The sequence below is a fragment of the Nerophis ophidion genome, linkage group LG08 (assembly GCF_033978795.1).
Source record: "Nerophis ophidion isolate RoL-2023_Sa linkage group LG08, RoL_Noph_v1.0, whole genome shotgun sequence".
In the NCBI taxonomy this organism is placed as follows: Eukaryota; Metazoa; Chordata; class Actinopteri; order Syngnathiformes; family Syngnathidae; genus Nerophis; species Nerophis ophidion.
Window position 1 is genome coordinate 42472886 of NC_084618.1, and position 17419 is coordinate 42490304.

General features: G+C 37.8%; 1 protein-coding gene and 13 non-coding genes across 14 annotated transcripts in view; all 14 read left to right on the plus strand.

The window, feature by feature from the left end:
- Positions 1-17419, plus strand: part of myo15b (myosin XVB) — a 201772-nt gene that overhangs the window by 41864 nt on the left and 142489 nt on the right. The window lies entirely within an intron of this gene.
- Positions 222-295, plus strand: trnav-aac (transfer RNA valine (anticodon AAC)). Its single transcript has one exon. It is a non-coding gene; the product is annotated as a tRNA-Val (tRNA).
- trnai-aau (transfer RNA isoleucine (anticodon AAU)) lies at positions 1487-1560 on the plus strand. The gene has a single exon. It is a non-coding gene; the product is annotated as a tRNA-Ile (tRNA).
- Positions 4986-5059, plus strand: trnai-aau (transfer RNA isoleucine (anticodon AAU)). Its single transcript has one exon. It is a non-coding gene; the product is annotated as a tRNA-Ile (tRNA).
- trnaa-agc (transfer RNA alanine (anticodon AGC)) lies at positions 5626-5699 on the plus strand. Its single transcript has one exon. It is a non-coding gene; the product is annotated as a tRNA-Ala (tRNA).
- On the plus strand, positions 6423-6496 carry trnai-aau (transfer RNA isoleucine (anticodon AAU)). The gene has a single exon. It is a non-coding gene; the product is annotated as a tRNA-Ile (tRNA).
- Positions 9370-9443, plus strand: trnai-aau (transfer RNA isoleucine (anticodon AAU)). Its single transcript has one exon. It is a non-coding gene; the product is annotated as a tRNA-Ile (tRNA).
- trnai-aau (transfer RNA isoleucine (anticodon AAU)) lies at positions 10697-10770 on the plus strand. The gene has a single exon. It is a non-coding gene; the product is annotated as a tRNA-Ile (tRNA).
- trnai-aau (transfer RNA isoleucine (anticodon AAU)) lies at positions 12669-12742 on the plus strand. Its single transcript has one exon. It is a non-coding gene; the product is annotated as a tRNA-Ile (tRNA).
- Positions 13332-13405, plus strand: trnai-aau (transfer RNA isoleucine (anticodon AAU)). The gene has a single exon. It is a non-coding gene; the product is annotated as a tRNA-Ile (tRNA).
- On the plus strand, positions 14648-14721 carry trnai-aau (transfer RNA isoleucine (anticodon AAU)). Its single transcript has one exon. It is a non-coding gene; the product is annotated as a tRNA-Ile (tRNA).
- On the plus strand, positions 15309-15382 carry trnai-aau (transfer RNA isoleucine (anticodon AAU)). The gene has a single exon. It is a non-coding gene; the product is annotated as a tRNA-Ile (tRNA).
- Positions 16631-16704, plus strand: trnai-aau (transfer RNA isoleucine (anticodon AAU)). Its single transcript has one exon. It is a non-coding gene; the product is annotated as a tRNA-Ile (tRNA).
- trnai-aau (transfer RNA isoleucine (anticodon AAU)) lies at positions 17292-17365 on the plus strand. The gene has a single exon. It is a non-coding gene; the product is annotated as a tRNA-Ile (tRNA).

Sequence of the window (17419 nt, forward strand, 5' to 3'; positions counted from 1 at the left end):
AAACTATCGATCAACATTGACTCGATGCTACTTTCTTCATATAAAACACTGTAGGAGTGCATTTTTAGTGTGACTCGTACTTGACAAACTGCCAAAGCTCTTTGGATCTTAGTTTGAGTAGACCAAAATAAATATTTTTTCTAGAGGAACTCAATGTTTTGTTCGAATCTAAATACCAAAATAATTTTGGTTGAAAATGTAAGGTAATTTAATAGGCATGTGGCCGGTTAGCTCAGTTGGTCAGAGCGTGGTGCTAACAACGCCAAGGTCATGGCTTCAACCCCCCTACAGGCCACTATATTTTCTTTAAAGAGATTTAACTATCGATTAACAAAGTTGATTCAATCCAACTTTCTATCCGTAAAACACTGTCGGAATACATTTTTAGTGTCACTCAATCTTGACAAACTGAAAAAAACTGGGTCTTAGTTTGAGGTGACCAAAACAGATTGTTTTTCTAGGAACTCAATGTCCTGTTCAAATCTAAATACCAAAATAATTTGGGTTGAAAATGTAAGTAGTTTTTAATTGCATCTGGCTGATTAACTCAGTTACTCAGACAGTGGTGCTAATAACTCCAAGGTCATGGGTTCAACCTCCACACAGGCCGCTGTTTTCTTTTTAGATAGGTAAAACTATCGATCAATATTGACTCAATGCTACTTTCCTCATATAAAACACTGTATGAATGCATTTTTAGTGTGACTCGTACTTGAAAAACTGACAAAAATTGCAAAAGCCTTTTAGATTTTGTTTGAGTTGACCAACTCAATGTCATGTTCAAATCTAACTACCAAAATAGTTTGGGTTGAAAATGTAAGGAAATGTATAGAGTATGTGGCTGGTTAGCTCAGTTGGTCAGAGTGTGGTGCTAATAATGCCAAGGTCATGGGTTCAACCCCCGCAAGGGCCACTGGTTTCACTTTAGATAGGTTTAACTATCAATCAACATTGACTCAATGCTACTTTCTTCATATAAAACACTGTAGTAGTGGATTTTGTATGACTTGCACTTGACAAATGGACAAAAACTGCAGAAGCACTTTGGATCTTAGTTTGAGTAGACCAAAATAGTTTTTTTTTTCTGAGGAACTCAATGTTTTGTTCAAATATAAATACCAAAATAATTTGAATTGAAAATATACGAACATCAGTAAAGTATGCGGGTGGTTTGCTCAGTTTTTTCAGAGCGTGGTACTAATAATGTCATGGGTTCAACCCCCATAAGGCCTACTGGTTCAACTTTAGACAGGTTTAACTATCAATCAACATTGACTCAATGCTACTTTCTTCATATAAAACACTGGAGTAGTGGATTTTTTGTATGACTCTTACTTGGCAAATGGACAAAAACTGCAAAATAACTTTGGATCTTAGTTTGAGTAGACCAAAATAGATATTTTTTCCAGAGAAACTCAATGTTTTGTTCAAATCTAAATACCAAAATCATTTCGGTTGAAAATGTAAGGAAATTTTAAGAGCATGTGGCCGGTTAGCTCAGTTGGTCAGAGCGTGGTGCTAATAACGCCAAGGTCATGGGTTCAACCCCCATACGGGCAGCTGGTCTCACCTTAGATAGGTTTAACTATAGATCAACAACACTGATTCAATGCTACTTTCCTCATACAAAACACTGCAGGAATGCATTTTTAGTGTGACTCGTACTTCACAAACTGACAAAAACTGCCAAAGCTCTTTGGATCTTAGTTTGAGGAGACCTAAACAGATTTTTTTTTCCTAGGAACTCAATGTCCTGTGCAAATCTAAATACCAAATTAATTTGAGTTGAAAATGTAGGGAAAGTTTGAAGGTTTGTGGCAGGTTAGCTCAGTTGGTCAGAGCGTGGTGCTAATAGTGCCAAGGTCATGGTTTTAATCCCCATACAGGCCACTATGGCTGTACAATATTGCCTTTTTTTAATATTGCGATATTTTTAGGACATATCGCAATATCATCAATCAATCAATCAATCAATCAATGTTTACTTATATAGCCCTAAATCACTAGTGTCTCAAAGGGCTGCACAAACCACTACGACATCCTCGGTAGGCCCACATAAGGGCAAGGAAAAATTCACACCCAGTGGGACGTCGGTGACAATGATGACTATGAGAACCTTGGAAAAGAGGAAAGCAATGGATGTCGAGCGGGTCTAACATGATACTGTGAAAGTTCAATCCATAATGGATCCAACACAGTCGCAAGAGTCCAGTCCAAAGCGGATCCAACACAGCAGCGAGAGTCCCGTTCACAGCGGAGCCAGCAGGAAAACATCCCAAGCGGAGGCGGATCAGCAGTGCAGAGATGTCCCCAGCCGATACACAGGCGAGCAGTACATGGCCACCGGATCGGACCGGACCCCCTCCACAAGGGAGAGTGGGAAATAGGAGAAAAAGAAAAGAAACGGCAGATCAACTGGTCCAAAAAGGGAGTCTATTTAAAGGCTAGAGTATACAAATGAGTTTTAAGGTGAGACTTAAATGCTTCTACTGAGGTGGCATCTCGAACTTTTAACGGGAGGGCATTCCAGAGCACTGGAGCCCGAAATGAAAACGCTCTATAGCCCGCAGACTTTTTTTGGGCTTTGGGAATCACTAATAAACCGGAGTCCTTTGAACGCAGATTTCTTGCCGGGACATATGGTACAATACAATCGGCAAGATAGGATGGAGCTAGACCGTGTAGTGTTTTATACGTAAGTAGTAAAACCTTAAAGTCACATCTTAAGTGCACAGGAAGCCAGTGCAGGTGAGCCAGTACAGGCGTAATGTGATCAAACTTTCTTGTTCTTGTCAAAAGTCTAGCAGCCGCATTTTGTACCAACTGTAATCTTTTAATGCTAGACATGGGGAGACCCGAAAATAATACGTTACAGTAATCGAGACGAGACGTAACAAACGCATGGATAATGATCTCAGCGTCTTTAGTGGACAGAATGGAGCGAATTTTAGCGATATCACGGAGATGAAAGAAGGCCGTTTTAGTAACGCTTTTAATGTGTGACTCAAAGGAGAGAGTTGGGTCAAAGATAACACCCAGATTCTTTACCGTGTCGCCTTGTTTAATTGTTTGGTTGTCAAATGTTAGAGTTGTATCATTAAATAGAGGTCGGTGTCTAGCAGGACCGATAATCAGCATTTCCGTTTTTTTGGCGTTGAGTTGCAAAAAGTTAGCGGACATCCATTGTTTAATTTCATTAAGACACGCCTCCAGCTGACTACAATCCGGCGTGTTGGTCAGCCTTAGGGGCATGTAGAGTTGGGTGTCATCAGCATAACAGTGAAAGCTAACACCGTATTTGCGTATGATGTCACCTAGCGGCAGCATGTAGATGCTGAAGAGTGCAGGGCCAAGGACCGAACCCTGAGGAACTCCACACGTTACCTTAACGTAGTCCGAGGTCACATTGTTATGGGAGACGCACTGCATCCTATCAGTAAGATAAGAGTTAAACCAAGACAGGGCTAAGTCTGACATACCAATTCGTGTTTTGATACGTTCTAATAAAATATTATGATCGACGGTATCGAAAGCAGCGCTAAGATCGAGGAGCAGCAACATAGATGACGCATCAGAATCCATCGTTAGCAATAGCTCATTAGTCATTTTTGCGAGGGCTGTCTCCGTAGAGTGATTTGCCCTGAAACCGGATTGAAAGGTTTCACATAGATTGTTAGACGCTAAGTGATCATTTAACTGCTCCGCAACAATTTTTTCGAGGATTTTTGAAATAAAGGGAAGGTGAGACACCGGTCGGTAGTTTACCATGAGGTCAGGATCGAGGTTAGGTCTTTTAAGAAGAGGATGAATAACTGCTTTTTTGAATGCTAGGGGAACAGTGCCCGAGGAAAGTGATAAGTTTATAATATACGAAATATACGATATATATTAGGATATTTTGCCCTATCCTTGAATGAACACTTGATATGTATAATCACAGCAGTATGATAAATCTGTGTATACATTAAAACATTCTTCTTCATACTGCATTCATATATACTACTTTTTAACTTTCATGCAGAGAGGGAAATCACAACTAAGTCAATTGACCAAAAGTGTATTTATTAAAGTTATTAAGCAATGGCACAAACATTCAAGTCATTTCCAAAACTTAAAGTGCAAGATTGTCAGAGACATTTTAAGTGTCATATAAAACTGAGCTGCATAATAGGAAATCAAATAGTATTCGTTCTTCACTATGTTGTATGTTACTAAGGTTATGAAATTCTCTTCATTCTCTAGCGAGTGACTTTTCAAATGATTCTACATATTAGCAGTAAAGTTACTTTTTATAGCAATGCTTTTTCCCCCCACTCTTGACAAATTACGGTTGTCTGTTCGACATATTCCCACTTAAAGCCGAACCACCGCCAGACGATGGAAACCCTGCTGTTTTTATTGAGAATTAAGTCTTCCTTCATTTGTTACCAGATCCGCACTTTCTTTCTCTAGTACGGCTACGTTAGCAGCTAAGGTAGCCCAGTATGCTACCTCACCGCTCTGCGAGGGCGGACACGTATGTGACGTATGACGGGACAGTATGTGATGTATGTAAGAATATGCGCCTGGTTGTCCGTGAGGAGAGACAGGAAAGAGTGATAAGAGCCTGAATGCCCGCAGCAAAAAGCAACTGCGTGAGAACGTATACTCGAAGACTACGATATAGTCATTTTCTATATCGCACAGAGATAAACCCGCGATATATCGTATATATCGATATATCGCCCTGCCCTACAGGCCACTGTATTTTCTTTAAAGAGGTTTAACTATCGATTAACAAAATTGATTCAATCCAACTTTCTGTCTGTAAAAGACTGTCGGAATACATTTTTAGTGTCACTCAATCTTGACAAACTGACAAAAACTGCCAAAGTTCTTTGGATCTTAGTTTGGGGAGATTTTGTTTCTAGTAATTCAATGTCCTGTTCAAATTTAAATACTGAAATAATTTGGGTTGAAAATGTAATGAAATTTAAAGAGATTGTGGCCGGTTAGCTCACTTGGTCAGAGCATGGCGCTAATAACGCCAAGGTCATGGGTTCAACCCCCGTACGGGCCACTGGTTTCTCTTTAGATAGGTTAAACTATCGATCAACAATGACTCAATGAGACTTCCTTCATATAAAGCACTCTAGTTATGAATTTTTTGTATTTCTCGCACATAACAAATGGACAAAAACTGCAAAAGCACTTTGGATCTTAGTTTGAGTAGACCAAAACAGAATACTGTATGTTCACCAAAGAACTCAATTTCCTTTTCACATTTAAATACCAAAATAATTTGAGTTGCAAATGTAAGCACATTTTAAGTTTGTGGCTGGTTATCTCAGTTGGTCATAGTGTGGTGCTAATAACGCCAAGGTCATGGGTTCAACTCCCGTACGGGCTACTGGTTTCTCTATAGATAGGTTAAACTATCGATCAACATTGACTAAATACTACTTTCTTCATATAAAAATCTGTTGGAATGCATTTTTAGTGTGACACGTACTTGAAAAACCCTTTAGATCTTAGTTTGAGTAGACCAAAAAAAGAATACATTTTTCCTCGGAACTCAATGTCATGTTCAAATCTAAATACCAAAATGATTTGAGTTAAAAATGTAAGGAAACTAAATAATCATGTGGCTGGTTAGCTCAGTTGGTCAGAGCGTGGTGCTAGCAACGCCAAGGACATGGGTTCAACCCCTGTACAGGCCACTGTTATCTCTTTAGATAGTGTAAACTATCGATCAACATTGACTCAATGCTACTTTCTTCATATAAAACACTGGAGTACTGGATTTTTTGTATGACTCATACTTGACAAATGGACAAAAACTACAAAAGCACTTTGGATCTTAGTTTGAGTAGACCAAAATAGATTTTTTTCCCCCTAGGAACTCAAAGTCATGTTGAAATTTAAATACCAAAATAATTTGAGTTGAAAATGTAAGGAAATTAAATGATGATATGGCAGGTTAGCTCAGTTGGTCAGAGCGTGGAGTAAATAAAGCCAAGTTTATGGGTTGAACCCCTGTACAGGCCACTGGTTTCACTTCAGATAGGTTAAACTATCGATCAACAATGCGTTTTTTGTGTAACACATACTTGAAAAACTGACAAAATTGCAAAAGCCCTTTAGATTTAGTCTGAGTAGACTAGAAAAAGAAAATATCCTCGGAACTCAAAGTCATGTTCAAATCTAAATAACAAAATAATTTGAGTTGAAAATATAAGGAAATTTCTTCATATAAAACACTGGAATAATGGATTTTTTGTATGACTCGTACTTGACAAATGGACAAAAACTGCAAAAGCACTTTGGATCTTAGTTTGAGTAGACCAAAACAGAATATATTCACCTAAGAACTCAATTTCCTTTTCAAATTTGAATACCAAAATAATTTGAGTTGAAAATGCAAGGAAATGTAAACGGCATTTGGCCGGTTAGCTCAGTTGGTCAGAGCATGGTGCTAATAATGCCAAGGTCATGGGTTCAATCCCTATACGGGCCACTGGTTTCACTTTAGATAGTTTAAACCAGGGATGCCCACACTTTTTCTGCAGGCGAGCTACTTTTCAATTGACCAAATGGAGGGGATCTACCTCATTCATATATATTACTTATATTTATTTATTTATGAAAGAGACGTTCTTGCTAACAAGTTAAAAGTGTTTAATGATTATACAAGCATGTGTAACACATATAAATGTCTTTCTTTCATGAAGACAAGAATATAAGTTGGTGTATTACCTGATTCTGATGACTTGCATTGAGTGGAATCAGACAGTATATGATAACGCCCACATTTTTGAATGGAGGAGAGAAAACGTCCTCCTTTCTGTACAATGCCACATGAAAGTGGTTGGTTTTTGGCATCTTAATTATCCAGCTTCCATACACTCTACAAGAAAAACATTGGCGGCAAATTCCGTAGCTTGCTTGATTGACATTCACGGCACCCGAGGGTCTTGTGAGATGACGCTGGCTGCTGCAAGATCATTATTATGAAAAAATGACCGAGAGGAAGGCGAGAAACACTTTTTATTTCAACAGACTTTCGCGCCGTACCTGCCTTCAAAAGCCTAAAGACCGACTGCACATTTCCTATCTTCACAATAAAAGCCCTGCTTTATGCTGCCTGCGCTAACAAAATAAAGAGTCTCGGAAAGCTGGCGTGCACAAGAGCTTGTGCACGCCAGCTTTCCGATCGATCGCTTGTGCACGCCATCTTTCCCAGACTCTTTATTTTGTTAGCGCAGGCAGCATAAAGCAGGGCTTTTATTGTGAAGATAGAAAATGGGCAGTCGGTCTTTAGGCTTTTCGCGGCAGGTACGGCGCGAGAGTCTGTTGAAATAAAAAGTGTTTCTCGCCTTCCTCTCGGTCATTTTTTCATAATAACGATCTCGCAGCAGCCAGCGTCATCTCACAAGCTCCTCGGGTGCCGTGAATGTCAATCAAGTGACATCTTGGTGAAGATTTTTTTTAAAACCTGGCTGGCGAGAGATTGTCACACCGCCTACGGTCGACCGGTAGCTCGCCATCGACGTAATGGGCACCCCTGGTTTAAACTGTCGATCAACAATGACTCAATGTAACTTTCTTCGTATAAAACACTGGAGTAATGCAATTTTTGTATGACTCGTACTTGACAAATGGACAAAAACTGCAAAAGCACTTTGGATCTTGGTTTGAATAGACCAAAAAATATATTTTTTCCAAAATAATTTTGGTTAAAAATGTAAGGAAATTCAAAGTGTTTGTGGCTGGTTAGCTAAGTTGGTCAGAGCGTGGTGCTAATAACGCAAAGGTCATGGGTTCAACCAGCCTACGGGCAACTGGTTTCCCTTTAAATAGGTTTAACTATTGATCAACAATGACTCAATGCTACGTCATATAAAACACTGCAGGAATGGATTTTTAGTGCGACAAGTACTTGAAAAACAGACGAAAATAGCAAACGCCCTTTGGATGTAGTTTGAGTAGACCGAAAAAAGAATGTATTTTTCCTCAGAACTCAATGTCCCGTTCAAATCTAACTACCAAAATAATTTGAGTTGAAAATGTAAGGAAATTATAAAAGCATGTGGCCGGTTAGCTCAATTGGTGAGAGCGTGGTGCTCGTAACACTAAGGTCATGGGTTCACACCCCTAACGGGCCACTGGTTTCTCTTTAGATACTTTAAACTATCGATCAACATTGACTCTATGCTACTTTCTTCATACAAAAAACTCTATAGGAATGCATTTTTAGTGTGACTCGTACTTAACAAACTGACAAAAGCTGCCAAACCTCTTTGGATTTTAGTTTGAGGAGACCAAAACGGATTTTTTTTTTCCTATCTATGAACTCAATGTCTTGTGCAAATCTAAATACCAAAAAAATTTGAGCTGAAAATGTAGAGACAGTTTGAAGGTTTGTGGAAGGGCCCCTCATTTGGTCAGAGCGTGGTGCTAATTACGTTAAGGTCATGGTTTCAACCCCCATACTGGCCACTGTATTTTCTTTAAAGAGGTTTAACTATCGATTAACAAAATTGATTCAATCCAACTTTCTCTCTGTAAAACACTGTCGGAATACATTTTTAGTGTCACTCAATCTTGACAAACTGACAAAAACTGCCAAAGCTCTTTGGATCTTAGTTTGGGGAGACCAAAACTGATTTTTTTTTCTAGGAACTCAATGTCCTGTTCAAATCCAAATACCAAAATAATTTGAGTTGAAAATGTAAGGAAATTGTAAGAACATGTGGCCGGTTAGCTCAGTTGGTCAGAGCGTGGTGCTAATAACGCCAAGGTCATGGGTTCTCTTTAGATACTTTAAACTATCGATCAACATTGACTCTCTGCTACTTTCTTCATACAAAAAACTCTATAGGAATGCATTTTTAGTGTGACTCGTTCTTGACAAACTGACAAAAACTGCCAAACCTCTTTGGATTTTAGTTTGAGGACACCAAAACAGATTTTTTTTTTCCTATCTATGAACTCAATGTCTTGTGCAAATCTAAATACCAAAAAAATTTGAGTTGAAAATGTAGGGAAAGTTTGAAGGTTTGTGGAAGCTTAACTCAGTTGGTCAGAGCGTGGTGCTAATAACATTAAGGTCATGGTTTCAACCCCCATACTGGCCACTGTATTTTCTTTAAAGAGGTTTAACTATCGATTAACAAAATTGATTAAATCCAACTTTCTGTCTGTAAAACACAGTCGGAATACATTTTAGTATCACTCAATCTTGACAAACTGACAAAAACTGCCAAAACTCTTTGGATCTTATTTCGGTTAGACAAAAACAGATTTTTTTTCTAGGAACTCAATGTCCTGTTCAAATCTAAATACCAAAATAATTTGAGTTGAAAATGTAAGGAAATTATAAGAGCAAGTGGCCGGTTAGCTCAGTTGGTCAGAGCGTGGTGCTAATAACGCCAAGGTCATGGTTTCAACCCCCATATGGGTCACTGGTTTCTCTTTAGATACTTTAAACTATCGATCAATATTGACTCTATGTTACCTTCTTCATACAAAAAACCTCTATACGAATGCATTTTTAGTGTGACTCGTACTTGACAAACTGACAAAAACTGCCAAACCTCTTTGGATTTTAGTTTGAGGAGACCAAAACAGATTTTTTTTCCCTATCTATCAACTCAATGTCTTGTGCAAATCTAATTACAAAAAAATTTGAGTTGAAAATGTAGGGAAAGTTTGAAGGTTTGTGGAAGGTTAACTCAGTTGGTCAGAGCGTGGTGCTAATAACGTTAAGGTCATGGTTTCAACCCCCATACTGGCCACTGTATTTTCTTTAAAGAGGTTTAACTATCGATTAACAAAATTGATTCAATCCAACTTTCTGTCTGTAAAACACTGTCGGAATAAATTTTTAGTGTCACTCAATCTTGACAAACCGACAAAAACTGCCAAAGCTCTTTGGATCTCAGTTTGGGGAGACCAAAAAAGATTTATTTTTCTAGGAACTCAATGTCCTGTTCAAATCTAAATACCAAAATAATTTGAGTTGAAAATGTAAGGAAACTGTAAGAGTCATTGGCCGGTTAGCTCAGTTGGTCAGACCGTGGTGCTAATAACGCCAAGGTCATGAGTTCAACCCCCGCACGGGCCATTGGTTTCTCTTTCGATACTTTAAACTATCAATCAACATTGACTCTATGCTACTTTCTTCATACAAAAAACTCTATAGGAATGCATTTTTAGTGTGACTCGTACTTGACAAACTGACAAAAACTGCCAAACCTCTTTGGATTTTAGTTTGAGGAGACCAAAACAGATTTTTTTTTTCCAATCTATCAACTCAATGTCTTGTGCAAATCAAAACAGCAAAAAGAATTTAGTTGAAAATGTAGGGAAAGTTTGAAGGTTTGTGGAAGGTTAACTCAGTTGGTAAGAGCGTGGTGCTAATAACGTTAAGGTCATGGTTTCAACCCCCATACTGGCCACTGTATTTTCTTTAAAGAGGTTTAACTATCGATTAACAAAATTGATTCAATCCAACTTTCTCTCTGTAAAACACTGTCGGAATACATTTTTAGTGTCACTCAATCTTGACAAACTGACAAAAACTGCCAAAGATCTTTGGATCTTAGTTTGGGGAGACCAAAACAGAATTTTTTTTTTCTAGGAACTCAATGTCCTGTTCAAATCTAAATACCAAAATAATTTGAGTTGAAAATGTAAGGAAATTATGAGAGCAAGTGGCCGGTTAGCTCAGTTGGTCAGAGCGTGGTGCTAATAACGCCAACGTCATGGGTTCAACCCCCATATGGGCCACTGGTTTCTCTTTAGATAGTTTAAATTATCGATCAACATTGACTCTATGCTACTTTCTTCATACAAAAAACTCTATAGGAATGCATTTTTAGTGTGACTCGTACTTGACAAACTGCCAAAAACTGCCAAACTTCTTTGGATTTTAGTTTGAGGAGATCAAAACAGATTTTTTTTTCCCTATCTATCAACTCAATGTCTTGTGCAAATCAAAACATTAAAAAAATTTGAGTTGAAAATGTAGGGAAAGTTTGAAGGTTTGTGGAAGGTTAACTCATTTGCTCAGAGCGTGGTGCTAATAACGTTAAGGTCATGGTTTCAACCCCCATACTGCCCACTGTATTTTCTTTAAAGAGGTTTAACTATCGATTAACAAAATTGATTCAATCCAACTTTCTCTCTGTAAAACACTGTCGGAATACATTTTTAGTGTCACTCAATCTTGACAAACCGACCAAAACTGCCAAAGCTCTTTGGATCTTAGTTTGGGGAGACCAAAACAGATTTTTTTTTCTAGGAACTCAATGTCCTGTTCAAATCCAAATACCAAAATAATTTTAGTTGAAAATGTAAGGAAACTGTAAGAGCATGTGGACATTTAGCTCAGTTGGTCAGAGCGTGGTGCTAATAATGCCAAGGTCATGGGTTCAACCCCCATACGGGCCACTGGTTTCTCTTTAGATACTTTAAACTATCGATCAACATTGACTCTATGTTACTTTCTTCATACAAAAAACTTGATACGAATGCATTTTTAGTGTGACTCGTACTTGACAAACTGCCAAATCTCTTTGGATCTTAGTATGGGGAGACCAAAACAGGTTTTTTTTTCTAGGAACTCAATGTCCTGTTCAGATCCAAATCCCAAAATAATTTGAGTTGAAAATGTAAGGAAATTATAAGAGCATGTGGCCGGTAAGCTCTGTTGGTCAGAGCGTGGTGCTAATAACGCCAAGGTCATGGGTTCAACCACCGGCCACTGGTTTCTCTTTAGATAGTTTAAACTATCGATCAATATTGACTCTATGTTACTTTCTTCATGCAAAAAACTCTATCGGAATGCATTTTTAGTGTGACTCGTACTTGACAAACTGACAAATACTGCCAAACATCTTTGTATTTTAGTTTGAGGAGACCAAAACAGATTTTTTTTCCTATCTATCAACTCAATGTCTTGTGCAAATCTAAAAACCAAAAAAATTTGAGTTGAAAATTTAGGGAAAGTTTGAAGGTTTGTGGAAGGCTAACTCAGTTGGTCAGAGCGTGGTGCTAATAACGTTAAGGTCATGGTTTCAACCCCCATACTGGCTACTGGTTTGTCTTTAGATACTTTAAACTATTGATCAACATTGACTCTATGCTACTTTCTTCATACAAAAAACTCTATAGGATTGCATTTTTAGTGTGACTTGTACTTGACAAACTGACAAAAATTGCCAAACCTCTTTGGATTTTAGTTTGAGGAGACCAAAACAGATTTTTTTTTTCCCTATCTATGAACTCAATGTCTTGTGCAAATCAAAACAGCAAAAACATTTGAGTTGAAAATGTAGGGAAAGTTTGAAGGTTTGTGGAAGCTTAACTCAGTTGGTCAGAGCGTGGTGCTAATAACGTTAAGGTCATGGTTTCAACCCCCATACTGGCTACTGTATTTTCTTTAAAGAGGTTTAACTATCGATTGACAACATTGATTCAATCCAACTTTCTGTCTGTAAAACGCTGTCGGAATACATTTTTAGTGTCACTCAATCTTGACAAACCGACAAAAACTGCCAAAGCTCTTTGGATCTTAGTTTGGGGAGACGAAAACAGATTTTTTTTTCTAGGAACTCAATGTCCTGTTCAAATCTAAATACCAAAATAATTTGAGTTGAAAATGTAAGGAAATTATGAGAGCAAGTGGCCGGTTAGCTCAGTTGGTCAGAGCGTGGTGCTAATAATGCCAAGGTCATGGGTTTAACCCCCATACGGGCCACTGGTTTCTCTTTAGATAGTTTAAATTATCGATCAACATTGACTCTATGCTACTTTCTTCATACAAAAAACTCTATAGGAATGCATTTTTAGTGTGACTCGTACTTGACAAACTGACAAAAACTGCCAAACCTCTTTGGATTTTAGTTTGAGGAGACCAAAACAGTTTTTTTTTTCCTATCGATCAACTCAATGTCTTGTGCAAATCTAAATACCCCAAAAAATTTGAGTTGAAAATGTAGGCAAAGTTTGAAGGTTTGCGGAATGCTAACTCAGTTGGTCAGAGCGTGGTGCTAATAACGTTAAGGTCATGGTTTCAATCCCCATACTGGCCACTGTATTTTCTTTAAAGAGGTTTAACTATCGATTAACAAAATTGATTCAATCCAACTTTCTCTCTGTAAAACACTGTCGGAATACATTTTTAGTGTCACTCAATCTTGACAAACTGACAAAAACTGCCAAAGCTCTTTGGATCTTAGTTTGGGGGGACCAAAACAGATTTTTTTTTCTAGGAACTCAATGTCCTGTTCAAATCCAAATACCTAAATATTTTGAGCTGAAAATGTAAGGAAACTGTAAGCGCTTGTGGCCGGTTAGCTCAGTTGGTCAGAGCGCGGTGCTAATAACGCCAAGGTCATGGGTTCAACCCCCATACGGGCCACTGGTTTCTCTTTAAATACTTTAAACTATCGATCAATATTGACTCTATGTTACTTTCTTCATACAAAAAACTCTATACGAATGCATTTTTAGTGTGACTCCTACTTGACAAACTGACAAAAACTGCCAAACCTCTTTGGATTTTAGTTTGAGGAGACCAAAACAGATTTTTTTTCCTATCTATCAACTCAATGTCTTGTGCAAATCTAATTACCAAAAAAATTTGAGTTGAAAATGTAGGAAAGGTTTGTGGAAGGTTAACTCAGTTGGTCAGAGTGTGGTGCTAATAGCGTTAAGGTCATGGTTTCAACCCCCATACTGGCCACTGTATTTTCTTTAAAGAGGTTTAACTATCGATTAACAAAATTGATTCAATCCAACTTTTTGTCTGTAAAACACTGTCGGAATACATTTTTAGTGTCACTCAATCTTGACAAACCGACAAAAACTGCCAAAGCTCTTTGGATCTTAGTTTGGGGGGACGAAAACAGATTTTTTTTTTCTAGGAACTCAACGTCCTGTTCAAATCTAAATACCAAAATAATTTGAGTTGAAAATGTAAGGAAATTATGAGAGCAAGTGATCGGTTAGCTCAGTTGGTCACAGCGTGGTGCTAATAACGCCAAGGTCATGGGTTTAACCCTCGTATGGGCCACCGGTTTCTCTTTAGATAGTTTAAATTATCGATCAACATTGACTCTATGCTACTTTCTTCATACAAAAAACTCTATAGGAATGCATTTTTAGTGTGACTCGTACTTGACAAACTGACAAAAACTGCCAAACCTCTTTGGATTTTAGTTTGAGGAGACCAAAACAGTTTTTTTTTCTCCTATCTATGAACTCGATGTCTTGTTCAAATCTAAATACCAAAAAAATTTGAGTTGAAAATGTAGGGAAAGTTTGAAGGTTTGCGAAATGCTAACTCAGTTGGTCAGAGCGTGGTGCTAATAACGTTAAGGTCATGGTTTCAACCCCCATACTGGCCACTATATTTTCTTTAAAGAGGTTTAACTATTGATTAACAACATTGATTCAATCCAACTTTCTCTCTGTAAAACACTTTCGGAATACATTTTAGTGTCACTCAATCTTGACAAACTGACAAAAACTGCCAAAGCTCTTTGGATCTTAGTTTGGGGAGACCAAAACAGATTTTTTTTTCTAGGAACTCAATGTCCTGTTCAAATCCAAATACCAAAATATTTTGAGTTGAAAATGTAAGGAAATTGTAAGAGCATGTGGCTGGTTAGCTCAGTTGGTCAGAGCGTGGTGCTAATGACGCCAAGGTCATGGGTTCAACCCCCATACGGGCCACTGGTTTCTCTTTAGATAGTTTAAACTATCGATCAACATTGACTCTATGTTACTTTCTTCATACAAAAAACTTGATACGAATGCATTTTTAGTGTGACTCGTACGTGACAAACTGCCAAAAACTGCCAAACCTCTTTGGATTTTAGTTTGAGGAGACCAAAACAGATTTTTTTTTCCTATCTATCAACTCAATGTCTTGTGCATATCAAAATAGCAAAAACATTTCAGTTGAAAATGTAGGGAAAGTTTGAAAGTTTGTGGAAGGTTAACTCAGTTGATCAGAGCGTGGTGCTAATAACGTTAAGGTCATGGTTTCAACCCCCATACTGGCCACTGTGTTTTCTTTAAAGAGGTTTAACTATCGATTAACAAAATTGATTCAATCCAACTTTCTCTCTGTAAAACACTTTCGGAATAGATTTTAGTGTCACTCAATCTTGACAAACTGACAAAACCTGCCAAAGCTCTTTGGATCTTAGTTTGGGGAGACCAAAACAGATTTTTTTTTCTAGGAACTCAATGTCCTGTTCAAATCCAAATACCAAAATAATTTGAGTTGAAAATGTAAGGAAATTGTAGGAACATGTGGCCGGTTAGCTCAGTTGGTCAGAGCGTGGTGCTAATAACGCCAAGGTCATGGGTTCAACCCCCGTACGGGCCACTGGTTTCTCTTTAGATACTTTAAACTATCGATCAACATTGACTCTATGCTACTTTCTTCATTCAAAAAACTCTATAGGAATGCATTTTTAGTGTGACTCGTACTTGACAAACTGACAAAAACTGCCAAACCTCTTTGGATTTTAGTTTGAGGAGACCAAAACAGATTTTTTTCCCTATCTATCAACTCAATGTCTTGTGCAAATCAAAATAGCAAAAACATTTCAGTTGAAAATGTAGGGAAAGTTTGAAGGTTTGTGGAAGGTTAACTCAGTTGATCAGAGCGTGGTGCTAATAACGTTAAGGTCATGGTTTCAACCCCCATACTGGCCACTGTGTTTTCTGTAAAGAGGTTTAACTATCGATTAACAAAATTGATTCAATCCAACTTTCTCTCTGTAAAACACTGTCGGAATACATTTTTAGTGTCACTCAATCTTGACAAACTGACAAAAACTGCCAAAGCTCTTTGGATCTGAGTTTGGGGAGACCAAAACAGATTTTTTTTTCTAGGAACTCAATGTCCTGTTCAAATCCATGTACTAAAATAATTTGAGTTGAAAATGTAAGGAAATTATAAGAGCATATGGCCGGTAAGCTCAGTTGGTCAGAGCGTGGTGCTAATAACGCCAAGGTCATGGGTTCAACCTCTGGCCACTGGTTTCTCTTTAGATAGTTTAAACTATCGATCAATATTGACTCTATGTTACTTTCTTCATGCAAAAAACTCTATAGGAATGCATTTTTAGTGTGACTCGTACTTGACAAACTGACAAATACTGCCAAACCTCTTTGTATTTTAGTTTGAGGAGACCAAAACAGATTATTTTTTTTTTCCTATCTATGAACTCAATGTCTAGTGCAAATCAAAACAGCAAAAACATTTGAGTTGAAAATGTAGGGAAAGTTTGAAGGTTTGTGGAAGCTTAACTCAGTTGGTCAGAGCGTGGTGCTAATAACGTTAAGGTCATGGTTTCAACCCCCATACTGGCCACTGTATTTTCTTTAAAGAGGTTTAACTATCGATTGACAACATTGATTCAATCCAACTTTCTGTCTGTAAAACACTGTCGGAATACATTTTTAGTGTCACTCAATCTTGACAAACTGACAAAAACTGCCAAAGCTCTTTGGATCTTAGTTTGGGGGGACCAAAACAGATTTTTTTTTCTAGGAACTCAATGTCCTGTTCAAATCCAAATACCTAAATATTTTGAGCTGAAAATGTAAGGAAACTGTAAGCGCATGTGGCCGGTTAGCTCAGTTGGTCAGAGCGCGGTGCTAATAACGCCAAGGTCATGGGTTCAACCCCCATACGGGCCACTGGTTTCTCTTTAAATACTTTAAACTATCGATCAATATTGACTCTATGTTACTTTCTTCATACAAAAAACTCTATACGAATGCATTTTTAGTGTGACTCGTACTTGACAAACTGACAAAAACTGCCAAACCTCTTTGGATTTTAGTTTGAGGAGACCAAAACAGTTTTTTTTCTCCTATCTATGAACTCAATGTCTTGTTCAAATCTAAATACCAAAAAAATTTGAGTTGAAAATGTAGGGAAAGTTTGAAGGTTTGCGAAATGCTAACTCAGTTGGTCAGAGCGTGGTGCTAATAACGTTAAGGTCATGGTTTCAACCCCCATACTGGCCACTATATTTTCTTTAAAGAGGTTTAACTATTGATTAACAACATTGATTCAATCCAACTTTCTCTCTGTAAAACACTTTCGGAATACATTTTAGTGTCACTCAATCTTGACAAACTGACAAAAACTGCCAAAGCTCTTTGGATCTTAGTTTGGGGAGACCAAAACAGATTTTTTTTTCTAGGAACTCAATGTCCTGTTCAAATCCAAATACCAAAATAATTTGAGTTGAAAATGTAAGGAAATTGTAGGAACATGTGGCCGGTTAGCTCAGTTGGTCAGAGCGTGGTGCTAATAACGCCAAGGTCATGGGTTCAACCCCCGTACGGGCAACTGGTTTCTCTTTAGATACTTTAAACTATCGATCAACATTGACTCTATGCTACT